This window comes from Heterodontus francisci, chromosome 22 (assembly GCF_036365525.1).
Source record: "Heterodontus francisci isolate sHetFra1 chromosome 22, sHetFra1.hap1, whole genome shotgun sequence".
Lineage (NCBI taxonomy): Eukaryota > Metazoa > Chordata > Chondrichthyes > Heterodontiformes > Heterodontidae > Heterodontus > Heterodontus francisci.
The window spans coordinates 31,047,246-31,062,764 of record NC_090392.1 but is presented as its reverse complement, the minus strand read 5'-3'; positions in this window follow the sequence as shown (position 1 = coordinate 31,062,764).

Sequence of the window (15,519 nt, the reverse complement as noted above, 5' to 3'; positions counted from 1 at the left end):
GCAAACCTTGTGTGCAAGTAACCCTGAGGTTTCAACCCTTTAATGCTGAGTTATGGGGCTTCGCACAAGTCGCCAGAGATTTTCTGACCTGAAGCAAAACATAGCCATTTCTGGTTCCTGATCATTATTCAATTCAATCAAAGGTCACATGCAACTGACTCCAAATCCCTCTGAGACTGTGCACACACTTTTATATATTTTTCTGTGCAGGCATTGCAGATAGGTCCAGTTCAGCAGTGTTACAGTCAGCATAGGCATGTCGAGTTGAGCACAGTTACATTCAGTGTGTACTGGTCCAGTTCTTCACGGTTACATTCGTTGTGTACTGGTTCAGTTCAACACAGTTACATTCAGTGTGGACTGGTCCAGTTCTGCACAGTTCATTCAGTGTGTACTGGTCCAGTTCAGCACGGTTACATTCAGTGTGTACTGGTCCAGTTCAACACAGTTACATTCAGTGTGTACTGGTCCAGTTCAACACAGTTACATTCAGTGTGTACTGGTCCAGTTATGCACAGTTATGTTCAATGTATACTGGTCCAGTTCATTTTAGCCCTAACCACAAGCTAACAGCTAGTTTATGGTACCTGAGCCCACTGTCCTCCCCCAGCCATACCTGCTCTTTGTTTTCCTCATTGAGCACTCAATGAAATTGAACATAATCCTGACGTAATTGCAAAGTACAGCTGTACTTTGATCGGTGATACTTCGATCTCCGATCCTGCTGTCTGCACCGTCCAGAGTGTCTGCAGCCAGGGTGTGCGGTAAGTCCATTGTAGAGAAGAAGGAGCAGCGGGACCCTAGGGAAATAAGACTATCACAGAGGGGAAGCCTTGTGAAAAGGTGCCCCGAACACGCAAAAAGCCACGAACGGATCCTCAACCAGAACTTCAAAGCACCCGCAGGAGATGGCTCGGAGAGTATCTGCAGCACAATGTCGCCGAATTCCTGTTGGTACCGGCGCCCGAGGATGTCCCTCATCTTCTGGAGCACGCGTATGAGCTTTCCCGGCGTCGATGGTCGGAACTGATGAAATGGCTTATTACCTGCACCCCCTTTCCCCGCTTCCCCCCTTCCCCTTCCCAGCTGCACTCTCTCAGATCACCCCACCCCCGCAACCCCCTCCCCCACCCCTTCCCCCTCGCAACCCCTTCCCAGCTTCCCCCTGACACCATCTTGCCCCAGCACCCCCTTCCCCTGCACCCCCACCCCCTTACAGCCCCCTTCCCAGCACCCCCTCTCACCCCCCTCCCTCCACCCCTCCCCCTCGCACCCCCTCCTCCCACCGGCATCCTCGTACCCCTGTGTAGGGGCCCTAACAACCCCACTGCCTTGTGGGCGTCTCGGGAGAGACCAAGGCTAAGGGAGTAAGCCCGAAAAGAAAATCTGGAGCGGAACCCCGTAGACGGTCATGTGTCACCTTTGGCATGTTTCCGGTAGTTCCTGCACCATACCAGTGCCAAACATCGTGCTCTGCACTCCTTTGGACCCCACCAGAAAGGCCGAGAGGGGGTTTTGATGCATGGGCAACTCTCAACCTCTATACATTCGCCCAGGCATGCGCCATGGAGAGGGCACTCCATAGTCACCTCACAGTGACTGAAAGAACACGGAAGGCAGCAGTTACGGGTTATAAGTCCAGCTCAATTGGCATAGAGATTGGGCGCCACGGGTTGCCTTTGTTGGTGGGAGAGGCCTCATACCGGGCAGCCCCCGATCAATAAGGTTCTGTCCCACCACAGTCCACCTGCTTCAATGGGTGCTTGGAGGTCAGGGTCATTGCCCGAAAAGTCGACTGCAACACCGCACCAAACAACATGAAAAAAGAAAGAAGGTACCAGCCCTTCGATTTGCTAGCTGGAATGTCAGAACTATGTGTCCTGGCCTGTCGGAAGACCTTACACAAATCAACGATTCTCGGAAGCCCGCCATCATTAATAACGAGCTCAGTAGACTCAATGTAGACATTGCAGGAGACATACCTCCCTGCGAGTGGATCTCTAACAGAGCAAGACTACACCTTCTTCTGGCAAGGTAGGGATCCTGAAGAACCAAGACAGCATGGAGTGGGCTTCGCCATCTGAAACCCCTTGCTCAGCATGATAGAGCCTCCCTCAAATGTCTCAGAACGCATACAGTCCTTCCGACTGCTCACCACCTCTGGTCCAGTACATCTACTCAGCATCTATGCTCCAACAGTCTGCTCCTCACATGAAGCTAAAGACCAGTTCTACGAGAAACTCCATAATATCATTAGTAGCATCCCCAACACCGAACAACTGTTCCTGCTGGGGGACTTTAATGCCAGGGTTGGGTCCGACCATGACTCATGGCCCTCTTGCGTTGGGCGCTATGACGTTGGAAGGATGAATGAGAATGGACAGAGACTTCTTGAGTTGTGTACCTATCATAACCTCTGCATCACCAACTCGTTCTTTCACACTAAACCCAGTCACCGGGTTTCATGGAGGCACCCAAGATCGCGTCGTTGGCACCAGCTAGACCTCATCGTCACAACGCGAGCCTCCTTAAACAGTATTAAAATCACACGCAGCTTCCACAGTGCGGACTGCGACACCGACCACTCCCTGGTGTGCAGCAAGGTTAGACTCAGACCAAAGAAGTTGCATCACTCCAAGCAGAAGGGCCACCCGCGCATCAAAATGAGCAGAATTTCTCACCCACAGCTGTTACAAAAATTTCTAAATTCACTTTTAAAAGCCCTTCAAAACACTCCCACTGGGGATGCTGAGACCAAGAGGGCCCACATCAGAGACACCATCTATGAGTCAGTTTTGACCACCTACGGCAAAAGTGCGAAAAGGAATGCAGACTGCTTTCAATCTCATAATGAAGAGCTGGAACCTGTCATAGCCGCTATGTGCATTGCACTGTTGAACTACAAGAAAGCCCCCAGCGATTTAACATCCGCAGCACTTAAAGCAGCCAGAAGTACTGCACAAAGAACAGCTAGGCGCTGCGCAAATGACTACTGGCAACACCTATGCAGTCATATTCAGCTGGCCTCAGACACCGGAAACATCAGAGGAATGTATGATGGCATTAAGAGAGCTTTTGGGCCAACCATCAAGAAGATCGCCCCCCTCAAATCTAAATCGGGGGACATAATCACTGACCAACGCAAACAGATGGACCGCTGGGTTGAGAACTACCTAGAACTGTACTCCAGGGAGAATGCTGTCACTGAGACTGCCCTCAATGCAGCCCAGCCTCTACCAGTCATGGACGTACAGCCAACAAAATCGGAACTCAGTGATGCCATTGTTTCTCTAGCCAGTGGAAAAGCCCCTGGGAAGGACAGCATTACCCCTGAAATAATCAAGAGTGCCAAGCCTGCTATGCTCTCAGCACTACATGATATGCTTTGCCTGTGCTGGGACGAGGGAGCAGTACCTCAGGACATGCGCGATGCCAACATCATCACCCTCTATAAAAACAAAGGTGACCCGCGGTGACTGCAACAACTACCGTGGAATCTCCCTGCTCAGCATAGTGGGGAAAGTCTTTGCTCGAGTCGCTTTAAATAGGCTGGCCGAGCGTGTCCCCCTTGAGGCACAGTGTGGCTTTTGTGCAGAGAGATCGGCCATTGACATGCTGTTCTCCCTTTGTCAGATGCAGGAGAAATGTCGCGGACAACAGATGCCCCTCTACATTGCTTTCATTGATCTCACCAAAGCCTTTGATCTCGTCAGCAGACGTGGTCTCTTCAGACGACTAGAAAAGATTGGATGTCCACCAAAGCTACTAATTATCATCACCTCATTCCATGACCATATGGAAGGCACAACTCAGCATAGCAGCACCTCATCAGACCCCATTCCTATCCTGAGTGGCGTGAAACAGGGCTGTGTTCTCGCACCCACACTGTTTGGGATTTTCTTCTCCCTGCTGCTCTCACATGCGTTCAAGTCTTCAGAAGAAGAAATTTTCCTCCACACAAGATCAGGGGACAGGTTGTTCAACCTTGCCCGTCGAAGAGCGAAGTCCAAAGTACGGAAAGTCCTCATTAGGGAACTCCTCTTTGCTGACGATGATGCTTTAACATCTCACACTGAAGAGTGTCTGCAGTGTCTCATCGACAGGTTTGCGGCTGCCTGCAACGAATTTGGCCTAAACATCAGCCTCAAGAAAACACACATCATGGGACAGGACGTCAGAAATGCTCCATCCATCAATATCGGCGACCACGCTCTGGAAGTGCTTCAAGAGTTCACCTATCTAGGCTCAACTATCACCAGTAACCTGTCTCTAGGTGCATATATCAACAAGCGCATGGGAAAGGCTTCCACTGCTATCTCCAGACTGGCCAAGAGATTGTGGGAAAATGGCGCACTGACACGGAACACAAAAGTCCGAATGTATCAAGCCTGTGTCCTCAGTACCTTGCTCTATGGCAGCGAGGCCTGGACAACGTATGTCAGCCAAGAGCGACGTCTCAATTCATTCCATCTTCGCTGCCTCTGGAGAATACTTGGCATCAGGTGGCAGGACCGTATCTCCAAAACAGAAGTCCTTGAGGCGGCCAACATCCCCAGCTAAAACACACTACTGAGTTAGCGGCACTTGAGATGGCTTGGCCATGCGAGCCGCATGGAAGATGGCAGGATCCCCGAAGAAACATTGTGCAGCGCGCTCGTCACTGGTATCGGACCCACCGGCCTTCCATGTCTCCGCTTTAAAGACGTCTGCAAACGCGACATGAAATCCTGTGACATTGATCACAAGTTGCCAGCGATCGCCAGAACTGGTGGGCAGCCATAAAGGCGGGGCTAAAGTGTGGTGAGTCGAAGAGACTTTGCAGTTGGCAGGAAAAAAGACAGAAGCGCAAGAGGAGAGCCAACTGTTTAACAGCCGCGACAAACAGATTTTTCTGCAGCACCTGTGGAAGAGCCTGTCACTCTGGAATTGGCCTTTATAGCCACTCCAGGCGCTGCTCCAGAAACCACTGACCACATCCAGGCGCTTACCCGTTGTCTCTCGAGATAAGGAGGCCAAAGAAGGTCAAGTTCAACACAGTTACAAACAGTTTGTACTGGTCCAGTTCTGCACAGTTACATTACGGGCTGGATGTTGTGCTCAGCCTGAAGGCAGGTTTTATGGTGCGGTGGGAGGAGTCAGTGATTCGGAAATGGATCGTCCGCCACGGAACTCGATGCTGCAGTGCCGGGTTGTGTTATTCCCGAAGGCGGCGAAGTTCCGTGGCAGCACCTCAGCTGCTCTGCGACAGGACAGATCTTTAATTATGTTAAATACCCTTTTGCATGAATTAGAATTTAATTCACCACATTCCTACCAGCCGTTCACAATCTTCTGCTTGACATGCTCGGCACTCACATGCCTTCACTTTCCCATCCTTGAAAAGCTGTCATCGACGAGGCGAGAGTCCTAGGTTCCTGCAAATGTTGGGTAAGTGATACCGTGCTTTCCTGTTGAATATTTCAACATCGGACACTGAAATAAGGTTACACCGCATATGTGAGGGGAGGGGGTCCTTTGCAAGTGGACGCACTGTTTGTGGCGGGGGAAGTGGGATGCAGAACTGGATAACTGTATTAGTTGTAAAAACAAGAAATGCTGGAAATACTCAGCAGGTCTGGCAGCATCAGTGGAGGGAGAAGCAGAGTTAACGTTTTGCGTCAGTGACCCTTCATCAGAACTGGCAAATATGAGAAATGCCAAAGGTTATAAGCAAGTAAAGCGCGGGTGGGGCAACAGATAAAAAAGGAGAAGGTGTAGCTTGGACAAGGCCACAGAATAGCTGACCAGAAGGTCATGGAGCAAAGCAAACAATATGTTAAATATGTTATGAAAGACAAAGCATTAGTTCAGATCGGGTGTTAACAGACTGAAAATTGAACAGCAGCAAGTACAGACATGAAAAAAAGCAGTGGGTAAGCAAACTGAACAAACTAATATGAAATAAAATAAACGTACAAAAAATGCAAAAAAGAAAGAAAAAAAGAAAAAGAAAAAAAAGAACTAAAAATGAAAGTCAAATGGAGGGCTGTCATGCTCTGAAATTATTGAACTCAATGTTCAGTCCGGCAGGCTGTAGTGTGCCTGAGATAAATGAGATGCTGGTCCTCGAGCTTGCGTTGATGTTCACTGGAACATTGCAGCAATCCCAGGACAGAGATGTGAGCATCAGAGCAGTGGGGAGTGTTGAAATGGCCAGCAACCGGAAGCTCAGGGTCCTGCTTGCGGACTGAGCGGAGATGTTCCGCTAAGCGGTCACCCAGTCTGCGCTTGGTCTCCCCAATGTAGAGGAGACCACACTGTGAGCAGCGAATACAGTATACTACATTGAAAGAAGAACAAGTAAATCGCTGCTTCACCTGAAAGGAGTGTTTGGGGCCTGGGATAGTGAGGAGAGAGGAGGTAAATGGGAGGCCCTCCAAGCCTGCGCCGATCTTGATGCCTGCCTGAACTAAAACCTTCGGCACTTCCGGGGCCCATATCCCTCTATTCCCATCCTATTCATATATTTGTCAAGATGCCTCTTAAACGTCATTATCGTACCTGCTGCTGGCAGCAAGTTCCAGGCACTCACCACCCTCTCTGTAAAGAACTTCAATCGCACATCCCCTCGAAACTTTGCCCCTCGCAGCATAAACCTATGTCCCCTAGTAACTGACTCTTCCACGCTGTGCAAAAGCTTCTGACTATCCACTCTGTCCATGCCGCTCATAACTTTATAAACCTTTATCATGTCACCCCTCCACCTCCGTCGTTCAAGTGAAAACAATCCTAGTTTATCCAACCTCTCTTCATAGCTAATGTCCTCCAGACCAGGCAACATCCTGGTAAACCTCTTCTGTACCCTCTCCAAAGCCTGCACATCCTTCTGGTAGTGTGGCAACCAGAATTGCAAGCAATATTCCAAGTGTGGCCTGACTAAAGTTCTGTACAGCTGCAGCATGACTTGCTAATTTTTATACTCTATGCCCCGACCGATGAAGACAAGCATGCCGTATGCCTTCTTAACTACCTTATCCAAATGCATTCCCACTTTCAGTGACTTGTGGCGCTGTACACCCAGATCTCTCTGCCTGTCAATACTCCTAAGAGTTCTGCCATTTACTGTACACTTCCCATCTGCATTAGATCTTCCAAAATGCATTACCTCTCATTTGTCTAGATTAAACTCCATCTGCCATTTCTCCACCCAAGTCTCCAACCGATCTATATCCTGCTGTATCCTCTGACAATCCTCATCACTATCCGCAACTCCACCAACCTTTGTGTCGTCCGCAAACTTGCTAATCAGACCAGCTACATTTTAATCCAAATCATTTATATATACTACAAACAGCAAAGGTCCCAGCACTGATCCCTGCCGAACATCACTAGTCACATCCCTCCATTCAGAAAAGCACCCATCCATTACTACCGTCTGTATTCTATGACCGAGCCAGTTCTGTTTCCATCTTTCCAGCTCACCTCTGATCCCGTGTGACTTCACCTTTTGTACCAGTCTGCCATGAGAGACCTTGTCAAAGGCTTTACTGAAGTCCATGTAGATAACATCCACTGCCCTTCCTTCATCAATCATCTTCGTCACTTCCTCAAAAAACTCAATCAAGTTAGTGAGACACGACCTCCCCTTCACAAAACCATGCTGCCTCTCGCTAATAATTTTGTTTGTTTCCAAATGGGAGTTAATCCTGTCCCGAAGAATCCTCTCCACTAATTTCCCTACCACTGACGTAATGCTCACCGGCCTATAATTTCCTGCATTATCCTTGCTACCCTTCTTAAACAAAGGAACAACATTGGCTATTCTCCAGTCCTCTGGGACCTCACCTGTAGCCAAAGAGGATGCAAAGATTTCTGTCAAGGCCCCATCAATTTCTTCCCTTGCCTCCCTTAGTATTCTGGGGTAGATCCCATCAGCCCTTGGGGACTTATCTTCCTTAATACTTTGCAAGACACCCAACATCTCCTCCTTTTTGATAATAAGATGATTGAGACTATCTGCTCTCCCTTCCGCAGGCTCATCATCCACCGTGTCCTTCTCTTTGGTGAATACTAATGCAAAGTACTCATTTGGTTCCTCTCCCACTTCCTCTGGCTCCACACATAGATTCCCTTCTCTGTCCTTGAACGGGCCAACCCTTTCCCTAGTCACCCTCTTGCCCTTTATATATGTATAAAAAGCCTTGGGATTATACTTAATCGTGTTTGCCAATGACTTTTCATGACCCATTCTAGCCCTCCTGTCTCCTTGCTTAAGTTCCTTTCTGCTGTCTTTATATTCCTCAAAGGATTCGACTGTTCCAAGCCTTCCAGCCCTTCCGAATGCTTCCTTTTTCTTTATGACTCGTTATCCGTGTTATCCAAGGTTCCCGAAACTTACCAAAGTTATCCTTCTTCCTCACAGGAACATGCTGGTGCAGGATTCTAAACAACTGACGTTTGAAAGCCTCCCACATGTCAGATGTTGATTTACCCTCAAACAGCCGCCCCCAATCTAAATTCTTCAGTTCCTGCCTAATTTTGTTATCATTAGCCTTCCCCCAATTTAGCACCTCCACCCGAGGGCTACTCTTATCCTTCTCCACAAGTACCTTAAAACTTATGGAATTATGGTCACTGTTCCCGAAATGCTCCCCTACTGAAAACTCGAACACCTGGCCGGGCTCATTCACCAATACCAGGTCCAGTACGGCCCCATCCCTAGTTGGACTATCTACATATTGTTTCAAGAAGCCCTCCTGGATGCTCCTTACAACTTCTGCCCCATCCAATCCCCAAGCAGTAAGTGAGTCCCAGTCAATATAGGGGAAGTTAAAGTCACCCACCACGACAACCTTGTTACCTTTACATCTTTCCAAAATCTGTCTGCATATCTGCTCCTCTACCTCCCGCTGGCTGTTGGGAGGCCTGTAGAAAACCCCCAACATCGTGACTTTTCCTGAGCTCCACCCATATTGCCTCACTGCACGACCCTTCCGAGGTGTCCTCCCGCAGTACAGCTGTGATATTCCCCTTAGGCAGTATTGCAACTCCCCCACCCATTTTACATCCCCCTCTATCCTGCCTGAAGCTTCTAAATCCTGGAACATTTAGCTGCCAATCCTGTCCTTCCCTCAACCAACTCTCTGTAATCGCAACATCATCATAGTTCCAAGTACTAATCCAAGCTCTAAGTTCATCTGCCTGACCTGTTATACTTCATCGCATCAAACAGGTGTATCTAGATTTATTCAAGAAAGTGTAAGTTTATAAACCTTAAACGTCTACTTCGGTCAAAACTACTATGAATACGCAACATGACCATGTTAACATGCCGACCCGATAAATGCATATGCGCAGACTGAAAAGTAGAAAGAATAAAGGGGAAAAGTTTGAAGCAGTAGCTGGGGTTTATTTACTGTCCTTTGAGTTCAATGTAGAGTCTTTCATTGCATTTAAACGTTGACATTTCATTGGGGCCCAGTGGGTGCTTTCACACTTGTTTCGATGTAGGAGTCTTCTCTTTTGATGTTTAAGTGTCTTCAGTGGATTCATGAGAAAGAGAGAGAGAGAGTCAGGCAGGAAAGAGGATCTCTTCCTCCAAGTTCAGTTGCAATCTGACCCAAACTGTTCTGTGAGCAGTTCAAAACCCAAAGCTGAGCCAGCGGTTCAGTCATGTGACTAGATGTTTCTTTTTACAACTCCAGCACTTTTGTGGATTCTCCATCTTTGCAGACACCCTGGAATGTTGACTTTCTTACACATTCAATATCTGGTGATCAAAATCCATTTAGGCTAACTGGATCAGGGAGAGGTTCTATGGTCTCCAGGCACTGACTCTCAGGATGCAAATGTCTTCCAGCCACTGCTGATCTCTTTAAACAAGTCATCCCTTCATTCCAGCAACAGTTTAAAACTAATGTTTATATGACAAAATTAATATGCCTCATTTTTGGCAGGTGGGGTCTTCATGACACCATAAACATGTCAATTGCACTACCTTCATCAACACTTTCCATTATTTCATTGATGTACTCAATCAGTTTTGCCAGGCACAATTTGCCTTTTACAAATCTGTGTTGGTTGTTATATATTAACCCATGTTCATTCAAGTAAAAATTAATTTTGTCTCAGATTTTGCTGACTAGAACTTTTCCTACCCTGGTGAGCCTATATTGTTGGGTTTATGCTTTTCTTTTTCGAACATCGATGTTGCTTTTTCAACCCTCTGGTTTTCTGGCACCTCTCCAGCAATTCCATCCTTACTCCCCTCAGCAACCGAGGTTCCATCCCATCCAGGTCGAGTGACGTTTCTGCACTTAACACTCCCAACCTATTGATGAATTTCCATTATATTGAATTGTTTTATCCCTCCCCTTTACCGTAATATGTGCAGGTTTCTCCCGTTTTAGTAAAGGCTAATGCAAATTAATCACGTTATCAGGATTTAATGTAAGCATTTAATTAATTTACATTGTAAGTCAATGTGCACATTATAACAATTTATCGTCAATTCTATAATTATCTGGCAATATTAATGAATTGGTGTTTCTGCCAACAATTGTACCTCTTCACAGTAACTTCTGCCTGATGTTTTGGGAATACTTGTGTGCGACCGTGACCCTGAAAGATATGCTGCCAAGAGAACGACAAAAGAAATAAAGAGTTTCATGAAAGGTCACAGAGCTGAAAATTTCACACTGTTTTCACAGATTCTGCCAACCCTGCTGAGTATTTCCAGCATTTCTAGAGAGACTCACGGTTGGTATGTTGCCTCCCAGGTGCCAGGGTTCGTGATGTCTCGGATCGTGTTTTTGGGATCCTTAAGGGGGAGGGGGAGCAGCCCCAAGTCGTGGTCCACATAGGCACCAACGACATAGGTAGGAAGAGAGATGGGGATTTAAGACAGAAATTTAGGGAGCTAGGGTGGAAGCTTAGAGCGAGAACAAACAGAGTTGTTATCTCTGGGTTGTTGCCCGTGCCACGTGATAGCGAAGCGAGGACCAGGGAGAGAGAGGAGTTGAACACGTGGCTGCAGGGATGGGGCAGGAGGGAGGGTTTTGGTTTCCTGGATAATTGGGGCTCTTTCTGGGGTAGGTGGGACCTCTACAAACAGGATGGTCTTCACCTGAACCAGAGGGGTACCAATATCCTGGGGGGGAGGTTTGCTAGTGCTCTTCGGGGGGGTTTAAACTAATTCAGCAGGGGAATGGGAACCTAAATTGTAGTGCCAGTGTACAGGATGTTGAGAGTAGTGAGGTCAGGGATATGGTTACAAGGACGCAAGAGGGCACTGGCAAGCAAGAACCTGGTTTAAAGTGTGTCTATTTCAACGCCAGGAGCATCCGGAATAAGGTGGGTGAGCTTGCAGCATGGGTTGGTACCTGGGATCTCGATGTAGTGGCCATTTCGGAGACATGGGTAGAGCAGGGGCAGGAATGGATGTTGCAGATTCCGGGATTTAGATATTTCAGTAAGAACAGAGAAGATGGTAAAAGAGGGGGGGGCGTGGTGTGGCATTGTTAATCAAGGAGAGTATTACAGCGACAGAAAGGACGTTTGAGGACTCGGCTACTGAGGTAGTATGGGCTGAGGTTAGAAACAGGAGAGGTGAGGTTACCCTGTTGGGAGTCTTTTATAGACCTCCGAATAGCTCCAGAGATGTAGAGGAAAGGATAGCGAAGATGATTCTCGACAGGGGTGAGAGTAACAGGGTAGTTGTTATGGGGGACTTTAACTTTCCAAATATCGACTGGAAATACTAGAGTTCGAGTACTTTAGATGGGTCAGTTTTTGTCCAGTGTGTGCAGGAGGGTTTTCTGACACAGTATGTAGACAGGCCAACCAGGGGCGATGCCACATTGGATTTGGTACTGGGAAATGAACCCGGCCAGGTGTTAGATTTAGATGTAGGTGAGCACTTTGGTGATAGTGATCACAATTCGGTTAGGTTTACCTTAGCGATGGGCAGGGACAGGTATATACCGCAGGGCAAGAATTATAACTGGGGGAAAGGAAATTATGATGCGATTAGGCAAGATTTAGGATGCGTAGGATGGGGAAGGAAACTGCAGGGGATGGGAACAATCGAAATGTGGAGCTTATTCAAGGAGCAGCTACTGCGTGTCCTTGGTAAGTATGTACCTGTGAGGCAGGGAGGAAGTTGTCGTGCGAGGGAGCCGTGGTTTACTAAAGAAGTTGAAGCGCTTGTCAAGAGGAAGAAGAAGGCTCATGTTAGGATGAGACGTGAAGGCTCAGTTAGGGCGCTTGAGAGTTACAAGCTAGCCAGGAAGGATCTAAAGGGAGAGCTAAGAAGAGCAAGGAGAGGACACGAGAAGTCATTGGTGGATAGGATCAGGGAAAACCCTAAGGCTTTCTATAGGTATATCAGGAATAAAAGAATGACTAGAGTTAGATTAGGGCCAATCAAGGATAGTAGTGGGAAGTTGTGTGTGGAATCAGAGGAGATAGGGGAAGTGTTAAATGAATATTTTGCGTCAGTATTTACAGTAGAGAAAGAAAATGTTGTTGAGAATACTGAGATTCAGGCTACGAGGCTAGATGGGATTGAGGTTCACAAGGAGGAGGTGTTAGCAATTTTGGAAAGTGTGAAAATAGATAAGTCCCCTGGGCCAGATGGGATTTATCCTCGGATTCTCTGGGAAGCTAGGGAGGAGATTGCAGAGCCTTCGTCCTTGATCTTTATGTCGTCATTGTCGACAGGAATAGTGCCGGAAGACTGGAGGATTGCAAATGTTGTCCCCTTGTTCTAGAAAGGGAGTAGAGACAGCCCTGGTAATTATAGACCTGTGAGCCTTACTTCGGTTGTGGGTAAAATGTTGGAAAAGGTTAGAAGAGACAGGATTTATAATCATCTTGAAAAGAATAAGTACATTAGAGATAGTCAGCACGGTTTTGTGACGGGTAGGTCGTGCCTCACAAACCTTATTGAGTTTTTCGAGAAGGTGACCAAACAGGTGGATGAGGGTAAAGCAGTGGATGTGGTGTATATGGATTTCAGTAAGGCGTTTGATACGGTTCCCCACGGTAGGCTATTGCAGAAAATACGCAAGTATGGGGTTGAAGGTGATTTAGAGCTTTGGATCATAAATTGGCTAGCTGAAAGAAGACAGAGGGTGGTGGTTGATGGCAAATGTTCATCCTGGAGTTTAGTTACTAGTGGTGTACTGCAAGGATCTGTTTTGGGGCCACTGCTGTTTGTCATTTTTATAAATGACCTGGAAGAGGGTGTAGAAGGGTGGGTTAGTAAATTTGCAGATGACACTAAGGTCGGTGGAGCTGTGGATAGTGCCGAAGGATGTTGTCGGGTACAGAGAGACATAGATAGGCTGCAGAGCTGGGCTGAGAGATGGCAAATGGAGTTTAATGCGGAAAAGTGTGAGGTGATTCACTTTGGAAGGAGTAACAGGAATGCAGAGTACTGGGCTAATGGGAGGATTCTTGGTACTGTAGATGAACAGAGAGATCTTGGTGTCCAGGTGCATAAATCCCTGAAGGTTGCTAACCAGGTTAATAGGGCTGTTAAGAAGGCATATGGTGTGTTAGCTTTTATTAGTAGGGGGGTCGAGTTTCGGAGCCACGAGGTCATGCTGCAGCTGTACAAAACTCTGGTGAGACCGCACCTGGAGTATTGCGTGCAGTTCTTGTCACCGCATTATAGGAAGGATGTGGAAGCTATGGAAAGGGTGCAGAGGAGATTTACTAGGATGTTGCCTGGTATGGAGGGAAGGTCTTACGAGGAAAGGCTGAGGGACTTGAGGTTGTTTTCGTTGGAGAGAAGGAGGAGGAGAGGTGACTTAATAGAGACATATAAGATAATCAGAGGGTTAGATAGGGTGGATAGTGAGCGTCTTTTTCCTCGGATGGTGATGGCAAACACGAGGGGACAAAGCTTCAAGTTGAGGGGTGATAGATATCGGACTGATGTGAGAGGTAGTTTCTTTACTCAGAGAGTAGTAAGGGTGTGGAACGCCCTGCCTGCAGCAGTAGTAGATTCGCCAACTTTAAGGGCATTTAAGTGGACATTGGATAGACACATGGATGAAAATGGAATAGTGTAGGTCAGATGGTTTCACAGGTCGGCGCAACATCGAGGGCCGAAGGGCCTGTACTGCGCTGTAATGTTCTAAATTCTTATTCACATTACCACCGACATGGTAACAAACAGCTGTACAACTGAAGGTGAATGAATCAGTCTGAGCCGCTGAATAATTTGCTTTCGATAATTCTATGGGAAAGCATGGAGAAAATTGCACAGCCATGGTTATAAATCGAGGAGAAATTATTGAATACTGTAGAGGTACCGGGAGACTAGATAAAGGCACATTCTACACTCTCTTATTAATAAAAAGTCGGTAGCAAAAGCGGCTCAGGAAACTACAGACCATGGAATTAGAGGTACACTGTGGGTAAAGTTATGGAATCACATTAAGTATAAGGTCATGGAACATTTGGAGATAAATATAATCTTATAATATTGTCAATAAGTGCTCATGAACTGGCGGCCTTGTCAATCTAGTTCACTCATTTTCATGAGTGTTTGTGAACGGAGCTTGATAGGGGTAAGGGGGTGGATGTGGTGCACTTGGATTTCGATCAGCCTTTTATACACTTCCTCTGGAAAGAAAAGTACTGAAAAGAAATATAGCAAGAATCAGTGGAAATGTTTTACAAGGGATTGGAAATGGGTTGATCGCTAGCGCCCAGTGTGTGGCGGTAGTGATTGCCATTGGCCTGGGAGAATGTATCCCACAGAGATCTGTTTTCAACCTCATCAGTTTAACATCTTTATAAACAATCAGCAACTCGGAGTCACAAGAACAATGGTTACATTTTCAGACTAAACAAAGCTGATAAAAGTGGTAGATTGCAAAGCTGAAGTGGATAAGCTACAGGAGGATTTAGATACTTTGGAATTGGGTAGACAGGACACAGGTAGAATTCAAGTCGAGAAATGCAAAGTACATCACATGGAGACAAGAAATCCAGGAAGGGAATATTCGTGAAAGGAAAAGAAATCACATGGAAAATGAAAGCGATCTGGGGTTTCTGATTGACAATAAAGTGAAGCTACTGCCACAATGAGTGAATATAATCAGACGTTTGTATGTCTTAAAAGGTCACTATTGAGCTGAGATAGTGAGGAATCCTGCCACTTTGGTGCAACTGCTCTCACATTAATGTGAACCATTCTGGCACCACAGGATATTGCAGCAATTAAACAGACACAGAAAAGAGTAACTGAGAATGAGTAACAGTCGTTTCATGGAAAGACTTCATCTGATTCTTCCAGTGTCTCTGTCTCCGACGCATCTTTTCTGATGATGCAACCTTCCACAACAGCACTTCTGACATGTCTTCCTTTTGCCTCAACTGAAGATTGCCCCCACTGTGATTAACAGGGAAGTCGACTGTGTCCGACCCATTTCCAGCACTGGTGCCCTCACCCCTTCCTTTTCCTCTGCGACAGGGTACCTCTTGTCCTCACTTTCCATCCCACCATCCTCCACTTCTAAAAGATCA